This window comes from Argiope bruennichi, chromosome 8 (genome assembly GCF_947563725.1).
Source record: "Argiope bruennichi chromosome 8, qqArgBrue1.1, whole genome shotgun sequence".
NCBI lineage: Eukaryota > Metazoa > Arthropoda > Arachnida > Araneae > Araneidae > Argiope > Argiope bruennichi.
Window position 1 is genome coordinate 11,823,985 of NC_079158.1, and position 16,946 is coordinate 11,840,930.

The 16,946-nt window shown below is 30.2% G+C and overlaps 1 protein-coding gene across 2 annotated transcripts in view; it reads right to left on the reverse strand.

Annotated features, from left to right (window-relative positions):
- LOC129981541 (uncharacterized) overlaps nt 1-16,946 on the reverse strand; it is a 90,410-nt gene that overhangs the window by 35,414 nt on the left and 38,050 nt on the right. The window contains exon 1 of one of the 2 annotated variants that reach the window (XM_056092413.1): nt 1,824-1,952. The exons of the other annotated variant lie outside the window; for it this stretch is intronic. The gene's annotated coding sequence lies outside the window, so the exon portion shown is untranslated. Of the gene's footprint in view, nt 1-1,823; nt 1,953-16,946 lie in introns of those variants that run through there. 2 annotated transcript variants of the gene reach the window in all.

The window sequence follows — 16,946 nt, forward strand, 5'->3', positions numbered from 1 at the left end:
TTTACAGTTTCTGAAAAAAAAAAAAAAAATAATAATAATATTGTTCATTTCCTAACATTTCATAATGGTTGTTGCTTCTTATTGAAAAAGAAGTAATAAAATAAATCCCTATTAATTATATTATAATGATTTTTATACAACAGTTCAATTAGGTCGAAAAGAATAAATGACTTTTAAAAGAGAAAATAAAAATCTAAGTTAATAAAAACTAGAAGAAAAAAAAAAGATTTTTTTTCTCTATTTGAAAGTTTAAAAATTTCATTTTTATGGGGGCATTATTTTATTAAATAGAATAAATTATTGCAATGTATTAATTTGAAAGTTATTTCGCATTGTCTTACATTTATTAATTTTTATTTATTTATTTTGCATCTTAAACACAGAAAATTGGAGAAAATACAGTCCCCGCCCCCCCTTTTTTTTTGTCTTTCGAAATTTATCATAATTTGTAATCAAAATTATAACTTTTGAAATAGTTCCCTCTAAATATTAATAAATAAAACTGTATTGTTCAAATAATTAGAATAGTACCAGTCAAATTGAGAATAATCATAAAAAAATAAAGACAGACAGATAACGTTTTATCTATATATATAAATAAAAAATGTAGTTAAGATGTTATTTTCATGCGATTTATTGAATGCTACTAAGTTTATCACAGTTTTTACGTAAGATTCCAAAAATTTAGGCTCATTTTAAATTTTTTTGCGCGAAAATTAGTATTATTTTAATTATTTAAATAAAACATGGACATTTCTAAAAGATTATTATAAATTTCAAAATGTTCATAAAATATGGAAATATTAAAAAAAAAATTAATAAATTTTGTTGAAAAAATTGTCAAGTCATAGTTCAATAATTTAATTTTTACTTCATAATTTAAATTAATAAAACGAAGGATTTAATTTCGTATATACGACGTTCCATAGACTTATAGGTCTAAAAATTAACGTCATAACATATCTCGCATTTCAATTCTTCCTCAGAAACGATTGTTAAAGTAATTAGATGCAAGTACAAAAAAAGAAAAATAAACAATAAATTGTTTGTGTAGAACAATTACTGATCATAAAAACAAAGTGAGCCGCTTATAGCCATTCATTAATACGCCAAAGTGTTTTGGAAATCAGTTTGTAGGACAAATTCTTGAACATAATTACATGGTGGACAGCGGTACAAAAACTAGGTTATAGCAAAATGCTAGTTTTTTTATCCATCTGAAGCCAATAAAATATATATGTTTTATATATTCGAATATAAACAATTTTCTCAAACAACATGTAAATATATCAAAGGCTTTTTCACAATTTATATGAAATGTTTAACAGAAATATGTGCTAATATGGAAAAGGTATTGCCAACACATTTTTAAGGTTTCTAATAAAAAATATAATGGTTATAAAAAAATCAAATGTAAAATCGTTTTTTAATCAGCTTGAAACAAATTATCGAAGAAAAAAAAAAACTAAAATTGTTTTTAATCAGCTTTAACAAAATTTTTAAAAATAATTTTTTTACAGACTAGAGTTTAGTTTATTTTGACCTGGCTTTAATATTTTGATTATTTCTCTAACGCAGTAATACAAGTCAACCTACATTTTGAAAAACAAAGTAAATGATTCAAATCTAAATAACATACAAATATATTTAATTTTGATATTTTTTAAAGAAGTTTTCCTTTAATTGCAAGATTCATTCCAGACTCATGATGCAGCCTACCATAACTTTTGAAGAAAAGATATATTAAGAAAAATAAAGATAGCCATAAAAATTACCAAATTCATTAAACTGAAAAAGTAATAATATATGAAGAGCAAACTCACGTTAATCAGTGAAACGCTATCGAAGCAGTAAACTACTCTGCGAAGTCTTAACCGCTGAATCCGAGTTTTTTTTCACTGCTGGTGTCCAGTCCTGATCACGAACTTTTTAAAGGAACAACTTCTTCTGACAGTGGTCAACTTGTAGAATGAACTATAGGGATGTGGTCTTGGGGGTCATACGAAGGGGGAAAGGAAAGTGGGAGGTGTCGATCTAGTCGGCGAATGGTAGCAAGAGATCTGTGATTGGATGAGTCAGTCGTATTGGTTAAAAAGTTTCTCCCGTCGGGTTTCTTCATCGTGAATGTGTAAAAACTAGTTTTGGCCGAACTCAGACCTGCCCAGATATCCCGGCACTTTGCATTTTTTGCCAATGAGGAGAAAGTTTCATTCATTTATCTTGTGCTCACCCAACCCCTTTGTAAGAAGAATTTGAATGACAGAATACACACATTAAAAAAGAAAAAAAGAAGAAGAAGTTGCTTTTGTTGCTACTTTGAGCGAACCTTAAAATGATAAATCTACAAAATGGCGCTTTTTTTTTACTCTTAAAAATCTAAGAAAGACATGGGCATGAATCCAAATTAGAATTTTTTCATTTACAACCAGAAATTACCTTTGCTACATTAAAAATCTGGATCAAGTAGATATATTTCACAATTAAAAAATTATTTTAAACTAAATATATATATATATATATATATATATATATATATATATATATATATATATATATATATATATATATATATATATATATATAACCCTATTTTAATATCTAAATAGATTCTATGCTATTTGTACTTCAACCCCGACGTATCACGTTTTTGTTGAACATTTGTAATGGATTTATTGAAGTGAAGCAGTTGTTAGAGTGGCAGATAAAAATCAATGAAAATCAAAATTATTGGTAGCTGACCATCTATGTAATTTTAGGTACTGTGATCTTATACCTTAAAACATTCATTGATAGCTGTATCTTGTTACTGATAGCTGTACGAGTTAATAGATTATTTTTATTGATCAATGTTAGCACTTATTTGTACATCTTTATGATAAAATTTATTCATGCATTAAGAATGGGATCGATTGGCTTAGGAAAAAATGCAATCGACATCAAATAATATTAGAATTGCCATAAACGATAAAAAAAAGTTTAGGGGAAAGAAATATTAAAAGCACTTTATTTCGATATTCACATGGATATGTCGTATAATTAACGTTTTATAACGAATTTAATCTGATGACAGGACAAATATGTGAAACAAAAATTTTAATTGGGAAATAATCTGTATTGTTGCGCGATTACAGCAAAGATGTCCATAGCCACTTTATAGTTGAGAAAATAGTAAAACAGTCAATCAAAATAAGGGTATCCAATCATCTTGTAATTTTTAGGTTTTGTCTGTTTATGTCTTAGGACCAAAGAGGGGATGCTTAAAAAATGAAATTTTAAGTAGCCTAACTTATTTAGCATTGAGATCACAGTAGCCTAACTTAGCAAACAGCGTTGAAGTAAAGAAAAAAAAAAGTTTTATTTTTTTTTATTTTAACACTATTTACCATTACAAGATTTATTAATGATTACAAACATGTTCTATGCAAGTATCTGAGAGATTTAAATTCTTATCTTTTTTTTTAAATATTACATTTGATAGGTTCATAGTCATATTTTGAAGATTTCGACTTCACCAATAGTTTGAAAGATCATAGTTTTAAAATAAAGTGCTATTTTCGAGTCTTTTTAAAGCTATATAATTTTGAAGGAATTCCTTCATTTCCGATTTTTTTTCATACGCATAAAGTGAGAGAATAATAAATTATTCCTTTTTTCATCATCTCCATTTAAATAATTTATTCCCACAAATTATAAAAAAGTTAAATAAAATTTTAAAATTGTTCCGCTAAATTTTTAATGATAATTTGTTCATTTGGGTCACGAAAAACAAAAAAAAGTAATTAATAAGACTGCATGACAGAAAATCAGGGTTTTTTTTTCTTTAAAGAAATTTTTTTATTAGTTAACGAACTGTCAACAGAGTTATTGTTTAGTTGCAAATTTTGTTGAATAACTTTTTTCGAAGCTTACGACCGTTTGCTCACATTTCAATAAAAGTTACCTCGAAGCGTTATTGTGGCACGTTCTAGAATGATCCTTGCAATCTTATTGTTATCTTTTAATATATATAAAAAAATGGTCATAAAGTAAATTATCCCTCAAATGCAACTTTACAATATTCTTCAGTTATAACGCAATTGAAATATCAAAATCTGGCAGATAAAATATTACCTTCTAGTTTGAGAGGACAGCATGCTTACTTTGATAATGATGAAGATAAAAAAGCTGTAAAAAAGACTGCAGTGGACTAATTAAAGTGTTACTTAAAAGTGTATTTTTTTTCCCACAATCGATTCAATTTCATTCAATATGGCTTTAATGATGGTTATTAGTATTTTCATAATCTTAATAAATCATTGAAATATTATTAACGGCTTCGTTATTAATGGCGTATTTGATGCGAGCATCGAATTACTGATTTTTTTTTAATATTTAAATCTATAATTAAGTGAAAATATTAGATAACTGGCACGCAAAAATGACTTGGAAACGTTTCATTATTTCAGGTGTCCTTTATGTTCTTGTAGAGATTGAAATAACAATAAATGTCCCAAACAGAATGGGACATCGATTGTTAAATCATTCATTGTCATTTAATGAAGAGATTAAGTAAATTCTTATGTCAAGGAATTGAATAGTGATAAAAATATTTTCCAGTATTTTCAAGCTTTGTCAAAAAAAATTTAAAAATATAGAATTTGTGTTTGGTCTTGCTTAAAGACGTCATTTTCAGTTATATATATATAATTAAAATCTTGTTTCCATAACTGGATTAAGAATAAATCGTTATAAGGGGTTGCAAATTCATCTTCGGACAAAATAAGATCACGCATTCATTGCAAAACCTTCCCCGAAACCCATTTCGTACCAAAACATATCTTTGAGTGCCCGGATATCGCCGCGAATGTATTAAAACTTGGGATGATACCATTTCTCTCGGAACATCCGGATACTGGTGTGAGATAGCGATATGAAAAGAGGAGCCCTATTTATTATTTGACTAATACAAATGGAAATCTCGAAAATTCTGATACTAAAGTGACTGATATTTTTTCTGTAACTGATATGTGATTCAACTGTTTATATGAGCAATCATTTCGAGAATGCCCATTTGTTTCTCCAAGAACAACGAGTAAATATACTTTTAGTCTTTTAAGGAAACTTTAAAATTCGATTTTCGAGAGAGGAAAAAGTAAAAAGCTTGCACAGAATTCACCATTGTTATCTCAATTTTTACAAATAAAGACTAAGAAAGCTTTTCTTGGTTGTGATTGAGTATTAAATGCAAAACTGCAAGCATCCATTAACAGTGCATGATTTACAATATAATAATTATACTTAAAAAGGCATATTTAAATCTACACTGCTTTCTTTAATAGTTTTGAAAGTATTCAGCACAACATTGGATGATTTCAAAATACTTTAAGATGCCTTATTGTTTTAAAACATAATTGCTCTTTGCCTTATGTGAATATCGTTCCCAATGAAAGATAAAAGGAAGAAAGTGAATTTTATTCTGACGCAAAATCCCTTAGTAGGATCTGCGGATTTAAGGTTTTTAAAAAAATGCAAGCATGATACCATGTTCAAACTAAAGTAGATAAAGTAGGCTGGCATTTTTACTGCTTTTAAGACATGACATCTCTTAGATGCATTGAAACTGGAACTGGAAAAAGATGATTTGATCGGAGGCGGGAAACGATTAGTAGTAAATTGTAATCTAACCATCAAACAAACTTAGCTTTTTAATAAACTTTCTTCATTAAGTTTTCATTAGCAAACTGCAACTAAAAACTTTTACCCCTTCTTCATATATATATATTTGAAATAATAAGAAAAACGAAAAAGCCAATCGACCGATCTAAATCACAGAACCAAATTTGCCAGTTTTTATTTCATATAAAAGCTAATGAAATTTATTCATATGTGTTCAAAATTCGCCTGCCTGCATCCTCCCTCCGTCTCTCTTACTCCCCTTTCTCTGTGGGGAAAACCTGCGACAGAATACAGCCACCACCGGGCCAATTTCGACCCTCATTATTTCATATGAATGAATGCTTATGACATGTCATCAATGGCAGTCCATATCTTATCTTACCATTTTGGAAAATATTGCATAAAAAATTGACAGAAACTTCAACTTCGATAACTAGATTGATTTCGTTGATTTTCGTCGCCGACAGAACGATTTCCATACTTGGAAATATCGCAAACCAATCAAAAGGCTCTACTTTTATTATACAAATATAATTTAAACTAATACTTTTGTTTACTTTTATTTCATATTGTAATGATCTTTTTATAATATTTTTGTTATGGTACAATTTAATTCATCAACGTAAAGCAATATAAATCGTATTAATACTGCTATTTTATGGCCCAAGAGCCATTTTTGGCCATACTATATAAAACACAAAATATAGATATTTTCATATTACCATTTCTCATCAACAGAATATCGATAGAAGATTCTGATTAAATGCTTACGTTTGCAAAGTAGAGAAAGGCACTGGCGAAATCAGTCCAATTCAGATGGGGGGGGTATTTTGTAATTTCTCCCAAATGAAGACACAAGAAGCAGATGGTATTAATGGCGTACTAAGGAATCAAGATGTTTTATATGAAATAAAAAAATGTCGAAATCGGTTCATTATATATCTTGTTTTGTGGTTGTGATGGGGAAATTTAGTCCATTTTTTTCCTCGCTGAGAATGAGCCTTGATGTGTTTTTGAGATTTTTCTCTAAAATGGACGATGCATGAGAGTAGTGGACGTATCTAGTAATCATGAAATTTCATATAAAATACAAACGGACGAATTGACTATTCAATAGTTCTTTCTGGGGGTTTGTCTCTTTGATTTTTACAATTCCTTTACTAAAAATAAAGATGAATGCGTGTGTGTTGGTGCTCTACAAACAAGATCATTTGAACTTACAGATACCGAATCCGACACATGTGTATTTTGGAGAATAAAAATGTGTACCTGGGAGCGATTTAAAAAAAATTTAATTAATTAAAAATGAAAGGTAAATTTTGAAATTTCTCCATGATAATTATTGCACAAAAATTAATTCTACACCGCTAAAAAATGTGTAAATTTTTTTTAAGGATATCAATTTAATAGTCATATGAATTTTTTTTCTAAATTTTAGCAACTTTTAATATATATATAATTGCTTCATTTCCAAAAATATATTATATTGTTGCCCTGGAATTCAAATTATTTTCATTGTTTCATCCAATACTTAATCGCATGATTTTCTTCCATTGTTGAAAGATTAAGAAAAAGGATTTTGCTATCTTTACAAGCCAAATAAAAAAGCTTAGTGAAATATAACGAAATTTGGACGATAGATTAACTGGATATTTGCATTTTTGGTAGTTGTACGATTTTATGGAGTTCTCTTCATTAGACAGGTTCATGTACACGACAAACAGAACTTCACTACGACAGTAAAAATAACACGACTCAAGTATCAAACAATTGGACGGAATCATGAACATCGTAAAAAAATGATTTATTATATCGGAAGTCAAATACAATCGGTATTCCCGGCCAACCCACTGGTCTCCTGAAACGATTCGTTTTACAGATTTTGGAGGAATAGTTTGTTGCAGAAGACGGCTAGTTTTATTCAATAAAAAGTTATTAAGCTTGTTATTTAAGTCTAAATAAAATACATCGAATAATACTCCTTAACGTTTAAGGTTTTTACATATCCCGACAGATTTTCTTACGTTACTATCAGAATTACAAATAAAATGGCATCATTTTTTATTAATATTAATCATTATTGACGTTTTGAAAAATGAAATAGTTTTCAAGTTGATCAGGGAAATCAAGTGACCGATTTTTAAAATGTCAACTCTTTCAACTTAGAAATAATTAAAAAAAGCAATGGCATCATGGACGGATGGTATTCATGTCAGCTGATTTCATATCAAATGTTTAAATAGAAATAATTATACAGAACTCCATTTTTAAAAATAAAGCAACTGATCCATACAATTTTGTTCCCTGATAAAAAAAAATGCAGTCTAAAAATTACTTTAATTTTCTTTATAAGTATCGGAAACTGCAAAGTCCAAAAAGTGATTTAAATTATTAAAGTGATTTTATTTATTTATTTTGAGAATCTATGCAGTACTTAACTTTTAGCATCGCTTCTCAAGGAACATTTTAAATTTTCAACCTTAAGCTCAACATTATTTGAAATGTTACTTCTGAAAAGCTACTTTTACATTAAGAATCCCATTTATGGCTTTTAAAACGGAAACGATTTGAATTTAACAAATCTCATTGTATCTTTTATTTATACGCACACGAAAACTTACCTGACCACACGATCTCATTTTAGCATGAGATCGTGTGAATGATAGAATTAAATAAATATTGAACTGTCAATAATTAATAAACAAATAAATTTTTTATCAAATGTACTTACTGAGTTAAATAAAAAGAAATGTTAAAAAAATTATGTTCTTTTTTTTTTCAATTACTTTGACCTAATAGCATTGAAGAATTTCGCAAAACAAATACGTATTTGGGATCTAAATTGGGTCAAAATTTCGGCTCGTAGTGAGAAATTGAAAAATTAAGTTCCATAAGCAATGCAACGTGATATGTTTCAAGCTTGATTTAACTGCCATTTATATTGTTTTAAAAATGTATTCTTGTTTATAACAGCGATATCATACATACACCATACACACGGAAATAAAGTTGGCATCTTTGGAAGTTTCGATTTTGAGTTTTAAAATGGTGTAAAAATGACTTGTCTAATACTACACAACGAAATTAAGAAAGTAAAACTTTAAAATTCTGTTTCATTTTAAGCCTATAATTGAATTAAAATTTCAAAAAATTTCTTCATAGTGAACAAATTTTTTATTGTGTAACAAATTTGATATTTCTAAGTACAACGGTTTGTTCTGTAGAAGGATTTTTGCCTCTCGCAATTTACAAAAAGTGCGCCAGCCTGAAAAAAAGTATATTAAAAAGTGATTACGAATGTAGAAAAGAAAAATGATTTGGTTTTAATATATTCAAAGAAAACAACGCTTAATGAAAATCTATTGAATTATCAAGATTTCTAACAAATTAAATTATTTACTTTTATTACTTTTTCAGCTATATTTTTATTATAAAATGGGTTCTTTTCTACCCATCCTTCCAGAGATTTTTTTTTTCAGTTGGTAACCATCATTTCTAGAACATTTGCTTTTAATTACTTTATCTGGTTTATTTCTATTCATCTTTACATGATTCGGTATTTTCATACTTGTAAACAAATCGATTATATATAGATCAGCATATCCATGTCATTTCATTATGCAGTTTGATTGAATTCCATTCAGAAGCTTTAGTTAACTATCTCCGTAGTTCTACAGTTGCCCTCCCCTATTTTAGTCAAGGAAAACTTTTAATGAGGCGATTTACATCTGCAAAGTTTACAACACATATGTTCAACCCATTTATATCCTGGGCATTGTGTGAAATACCAATTAACACAGCGGGAATCTGTTATCTTCAAAGACTTGACAATTGAAGTAAACAAGTGAAGTAAACTTAACAGGCTAGTAACAGGTTCATAACTTATGCTAAAGTTTGAGGAAAGCTATTGGCTCATTAAAATCTTATCGCCCTATCCATCAGTTCAATGTAACATGTGCGCTTTGACGCGTATCCCGGCTTTTGTATAACAGCAACATGATATTATCAGCTCCACAGCGAAATTGGTATCAGTCTTCATTAATGTTTGATGACCAGATGTTAAGAAGGGTATAGTGTATTCTGGAAGACAAGATGTGGTTTCTTCCTCTTGGCTTTTAAACAAATGTTGTTTTTGCTTCTAATCTGTCGCAGTATGGTCTTGCGTTAATAAGCCATAAGCAAACTAAACCACACCAGCGTTTCACACTCTCATACTCCCCGTCATTTGAGTTTTCCATTGAAGATAATTAACATTAAATCAATAAAGAACAAGCCGATTATTATTTTTTCAGTTTTTAATGAATTTAGTTATAATTAACCGTAAAAATGACATTCCAGCCTAAAAACTTGTGCTTCATATGGTAAATCATTAAACTTTAACTAACAGCTTAGCGATTTTTTTACAGTTATTGATTTAATATTTGACATATTTCGGTGAGTTATTTAAAATGAAAACAATCATCATCAGTACTTTTATGACCTTAGTCTCTTCCAGTAAAATTAACTTCCATCCATCAAAATCTCTAATAAGTTTGAAATGAATTATTGGTAATTTTAAAGTATAAGATATTTTGTAAAGCTCTTCTTACAAATTTGTTTTAAACACATCGACTATACTCTTTATAAGATGTAATTTAGGTTTTTAATGTATTAAATTTAGGAATTTGATGCTAAGAGTAAAGCATTAAAATTTGTTTTTTAAATATTGGATTTCGATCAATTGGAAAAGAAATCGTTCATTTTTTTTAATTATATACTCCTTTATCCACGAATCTATTTAATTGCCGTATTAGATTGCACATCCTATTGAAATATTTATTATTAGTTTCATTCCAATAATAATACAAGGAGTGTTTGAGATATTGAAATATTTCTAAATGATTTTTGCATTTTAAATTATTGAATACTTTTACTTAATTCAAGATTTAAAACTAAGTATAGAAATTTGTTGTGCCTGCCAAACATGTCATTGTATGCGAAGCGGTTAAGAATGTCGGCTCAACAGAAGGAGTTTAAGATGTTGTAACAATTTATTAATCTTGATTTATAGGTTGCAACAAAAAATAATTACCGAGATGTGAGATGAAATGTAATCCGTTTTAAGTTATCTCATACCAATTAAAAATAATCTGCGTTTAAGATATTAAATCAAAGAAACTGTTGCAAACGCACTTATGAACTGAATTCCAGTGTGAATTGTACCAAATTTTTTTAATTTAAAAGAAAGACTTCCCAAAACTGAACAAATACTGCATACATTTTTTTAAAGTTGCTTTTACTACTGCAATTTGACTACTCAGATGCCATTTCATAACCGACAGCACTGCCATCTTGAAGATTTGGATTTCTTCCAGCAATTTGCTCCATTTATATCATGAAAACTCAAAATTATTTAAATCTGTTTGTAGGATGCACTATGCATTAACAAAAGCCGCAAATGATAATTTGCTTTACAAAAATTAAATTATATGACCCTTCATTTTTTTTTTTTTTGAAGATTTAATTTTTAGTACTTCATATAAAACATAGAAATGTAGAGTAAACAGTGTATTGCAGCTACACTAGAATATCTAACAATGCATGAAAGGTAAGAAGTTATAGATCCTTAATCTGTTTTGAAAGCGCAAAAAATATAAATTTTAAAATTTTGTCATTTGTTACCTACAAGAAAATGAAATAGCCCATTGGAAGATTCTTATTAAATAAGCCCTTGAAGCTATACGAGAATTACTTTTAACAGTGCTCAAGACAACACATGTGTCGGTATTTTCACCTCGAAATACTCACTTTCACACAGATACAGTTTGTTTGATCCCTGACGACAGATTTTCATTTCATGACATCTAAATACATGAAGAAACGGTTTCCAGCTAGCAATCCGGCTATCTAAAGACTGCCAAAAAGCGATTATGTGTTTTGAAAGAATGGAGTCTCTTTCCTCTTAAATTCTATAAATTAAAAATGTGTTTGTAGCTTAAATGGTTATCGATTGAATTAAAATTTAACTTCATGCGATATACTAGATAAATGGCAAGTTTTCTTCTCTGAACAACAATTTGAAAAATAAAGAGTGTCATAGAATTAATTATCAATGCGATGTGTCAACAAAAAGAGTAGAAAACAGAAGTGTATCGAATTTTATTTCAGCTTGAATTTTTATCGATTTTGTCAATTTTCAGGAATTCCTCTGATTTGTAGGACATTTCTAAATAAAACATTCATTATTTATCAAAATTTTTAGAAACGTGCAAAATGGAAATTTAAAAGCAAAAAATTTGGGGACTTGGAAGTTAAGACACCTTGCGACTTGCAATCATGCGTTAGGGTATAAGCTGTTACCGAGAATAATTTTTTCTAAGAATACTTTTTTAAAAATCGAATTTTAAGCAACATGTATTTGAAAGGCTTCAAGACACTGTATTGTTTGAAAATGTCGGATATAAAATCTACTAATGTTCACTTTCCATTCATTTTTATCTTCAAACCTTTTACTACGCAAAAAAAAAAAGGGGGGAGGGAGGGATGTAGAAAATAAATCAAATTGGACGATGTTCTAACCAGGTTATTATATTCTCCCTCCTGCACAAGTTTGTTCGAGATCCGATTCCACCGAAGAACCGTCGTGTAAAGCGGTCAGTCGCACGTTAAATCCGTCCTGACCAAACGTCCTCCTGCTGGTGTGGTGTGGTGTGGAGAAGGGGGTGCCAACTCAGGTGTCGTCCACCTCATCTGACCGCGGTTCAAAATGACGAGGTCCGTCCTAAAATAGCCCAAGTGTTGCTTCAAACGAGACGTTAATATAACTAAACCAAAACCAAACCAAATCCTCCTGCACAAAAGAATGATTTTTCTTTGAAGATGGAAGATGTTTAAGGCTACAGAAGACCATAGTCCCTAAGAAGGTTATCCGTCATGGTTTGTAGATATTGTTACGAAATAATAGTAACTTTCTTTCATTGCACAGATAAATTTAAATTGAAAGCAGAGAAAGTGGTCCCTCCAAAACCTTCTCGTAAACTCTCAACCCCCCCCCCCATTCCTGCATAAAATTGTGGATTTGGAGCAGGGCCGTGAATACCATGAGTACTCAGATTTTTTGTATTATTTGAATTATTTGTATTTATTTGTATCGCACAGATACCACAGATAAATGTGCGCTCCGTAGTATAGTAAGGAAAACAAATACTTGTTTATGAATCGTAACTCTTTGCCGAGTTTTGTCACAAATCCGATACAATGTATATTTTTGATGCTAACCTTGTGTACTAAGTTTTATTTACCTGGCTCTTTGCATTTTGTCGCTGCCATGTTCTCTCGTACTCAGATAGTCGTTCGGACAGACTTTCTCTGTTTTTAAATCTATACATCTGATTTAAAAACAGAATTGTAGAAGTGTATTGATACAGAAGTGAATCGAACCAAATTTCTCTCATCTAGCTCAAAACATTTTTGAGTTATCGTGTTCACAAACAAATATAACTTCGATTATTATTATTATTATTATTATTATTATTATTATTGAAAAGGTGGGTTTTGAGAATATTTCTCGTTCGAACTTTTTGATGCTTACAATGCTTTCTTTTTATATATTTCGCATACGAGAAAGTAAAAGTCATGTGGCCGAAAAATCTGAATTTTTCCCAAGTGCTGTGGGTTATTCCTAAAATGAGGAAAGCATGCATATATTTTTTCGCGTTATCTCAGAAACGATGTCTAGAAACGCCAGAAGAGGATATCCGTCCGTTTTCGGCGGATGTCTGTCTTTTTCGTACACCCGAAAAACAATCAGCGCGATAATCCTATTTATGGAGTTTCTTTTCCCCGTCTCTCTCGAAGACCGATTTCCTGCCACTTCCGATCGGAAGTAGAAATTTCGTGAATGAATAATAAACATCCACTTAAAAACAAGTAAGCTAAAATATCGATGATGTAATACTTGTCGTAGGATGCTTTAATCGCAAAAATGACAAGTTTTTGGCGACCTTATGCCATTCGAAATAGAGCTACTGATATATAACCAATTACTATCATATAATTAAAAACAAGTCATTAACATACAAAAGTGCTTCAAACTTCCTTCGGAAATCCGCGCGAGTCCGCATATCCTTTTATCAGAATAGCATTTTCCAGAATAAAAATTATTCATTTTCTTCTCATAAGAAATTCCTCCTCTTTCTTTGGTTGAAGAAATTAAATTGAGATGCTGAATTTTAAAAACGAGGATGACATACTTTAAAGCTTCGGAAATATATTCTTATAAATAATATTTTGATTCAGAATTGTTTAAAGACATTTTCTTGATACTTTCAATAACGAAAACCTTGATTGCCACCCTACTCTTTAACCCTTTGCCCTCGACAGGTGACTCTCACTCACCACATGATTTAAGGCCGCCACTCGATAGGCGACTCTCGCGCACCATTTTGTTTGGTGCGGAAATTCGATGAACAGCGATAATACTGCTTCTTTTAAAAAACTCAGCACACATTTGAACTATTGCGTGTCGTTTTAAAGATTAATAAAGTGTGTGAATATAAAAGTTTTATACGCTAAATTGTGCGTGTCATCATTTTAAGTTAGAGGTAAGAAATTCAAAGCGCTACAAAATGGCTTGAGTTGCTGGCTCGCCTCGAGGGCTAAGGGTTAAACTAGACTGAACTGATACTGACTGAAAAATGTTACTTCCTTTGAATAGCATCGACTTCCGAACAATGAAATTCATTGCATTTTAATTGTTTATATGCTTTATCTTAATTTTTAAACATGACATTCAATTACTTAATAAACATAATTTATCTTTTCTTAATGTGTAAACGTTATTGAGGAGTTTTTTTTTTTTCTTTACAAATAAAGAATCGTTGATTTTAAGAATTCTGATTCAAAGCTACAGTCTTAAGATCCTTTAAAATCGAAATCAAGCGTTTTATTTTCGGCGTTAAAAACAATGAGGCTATCTGAAAAAGGAAGACCCAAAAATGTGCTATGTAAATTTCGAATTTGTTAGTGGAGTGGAGTTTGTGCAGCTTTTATTAATGGTATCAATGAGATGGAGTGATAACATCCATTACATTGATTGATTCGAATAATGATGTCCATTCACTATTACGTGATCACATCAAATGCATTACGACGATTTGTTTTCGGAATTCATTTTACCTTTTGATGAGAATACATGATATACAGTTTTGAACAGAATTTGGAGTATAGTTCTGATGAGAATCTTTTTACTTTTTCGTGTACGAAATACAGAGAAAGTGCAGTAATTTCAAAAATTCACACTCCAAGTTTTGACGAATCTCCACGTTTTAGACCTCTTTGAGTTCCGAAAACACATTTATGGAAAATGTCTGTCTGTCTGTGAACAAAGATAATTTTAAAAAAAAAAGTTTTGAGTTAGATGAATGAAATTTGACATACGATTTTCATATCCATCTTGTGGATTTGTGTAAAATTCTAAGAAAAATCCATTCAAAGGAAGTCTGTCTAGCTGTTGGGATATAAATGATCACGATAACCACAAAACAAAGATCGCTTTTTTCACAGAAAACCTTCCTACTATCCATCACAATGATGCTAAAGATTTGGCGTGGGGATATCAAAACCAGGGAAAGGGGGGGGGAGGTCTCCCAAAATTGACGAGGCATACTCAGCAATAAAGGCGAATGAGTGCTTTAGACATATTTTTATGAACCGATTGAAACCAAAATTTGACACAGAATTTTAAGTGCAGTCAATAAATCAATATCAAATTTGATATATTTAAGTCATTGCGCCTTGGAAGTATCGCGTTTACATGCATCTAAAAATACAGACCGACAGACGCTCCATCCCTTGTTGAATTTCGCTAAAAATGTGATAGGTGTCTGCAAAATATAGATGTAAAATCTATGCAACAGATTTTATTCATTTAGCTCTCTTTGTTTTGTAATTATCGAGTTCACTTGTATTTGAATTCCGTAGAAATATACAAATTTGTAGTAAACATCATACACTATATTTTATCCATCTAGCTCAAAGCTTTTAAAGTTATTTTTATCACAAACAGATAGATATTTTCTAAAAATGTGTTTTTAAAAAATCATGGAGGTCTTAACCGTGGAGATTTGAGAAAATTTCGGGTTCGAATTTTTTGAGATTACAATATTTTCTTTGTACTTCGTATACGAGAAAGTAAAAAACAAAGATCAGTTATGAGCCCGTGCCACGCGTCGAACAGCTTGCCGCGTGTATTTTAAGAAGTCCCCGATAGATTGAGGGGAAATAGACCCTCTTCGACGGGAAGTAAGCGCTCCCTCCCCCTGTTCAACCATATTCATGTGACATAAAAATTCTACAGCGCAGCAGTAACTACATGCTTTCTTTCGAAGTACAGTCCATTATAAGATCCTATGAGCAATTCGTGCCACTGTTTATAAATCCATTCTTCAGTTTTTACGAATGAACACTTTCATTTTTATGAGCGAGAAACGTACTTTAGCTTTTTATTTTCTTACATATAAAGGATTTTTAGAATCGCATGAAGAAGAATGACATGAGTGAAATGAAGTCGATGAATAATTTATGATCTGTGCACCAAAACGATAGTAATCTCTCAAATTTAGACGAAACCTGTATATGAAGTCTATACATCAGTGCGCATTTGGACACATTCAAAATGCCCTGATTTAGATGAACTTAATTAACACCTTCGCCTACAATGATGAGTCTGACTCGCGCATCGAATTCCAGTATTTTTAATGTTAAATCTGCAAATTAAGTAAAAAGTACTAATTAATTTAAAATGCAAAAATCACTTAAATCATTATCTCAAATGCGCTATCTCAATGAGGAGTTAAAATAATAGAAATTGCCCCAAATAGGATCTGTCATTTAATTAAGATGTAAAGAAAATTTGTATGTCAGGTGGTTAAACATATAGTTTTATTCTCAGCATTACAACCTCTATCGAATTTCGAACCAAACAGATTGTCTGCATATCTATTTTTGTGTATGCGAACTTGACAGCTTACAAATTCAATATAGATTAATAAGTTTTAGAGTATTGTCTTCAAACCGAAATTATAGATATGTGTGTTACAATTTACTCTGGCTTCATTAAAGAGTATATCTTCTTCTTTTTTATTTTTTTATGTGGATGTGAATATGAAAACTTCAAAATACAAGGATCTTGATCAGTGGAATTTTGTAATCGATCTTAACATCACCTCTGTAGGTCTGTAACAAGATTTGGACACGATACATCCAATGGAAGAGGTACTATTCCAAAATGCATATTCGCTTCTTCTCTCTAT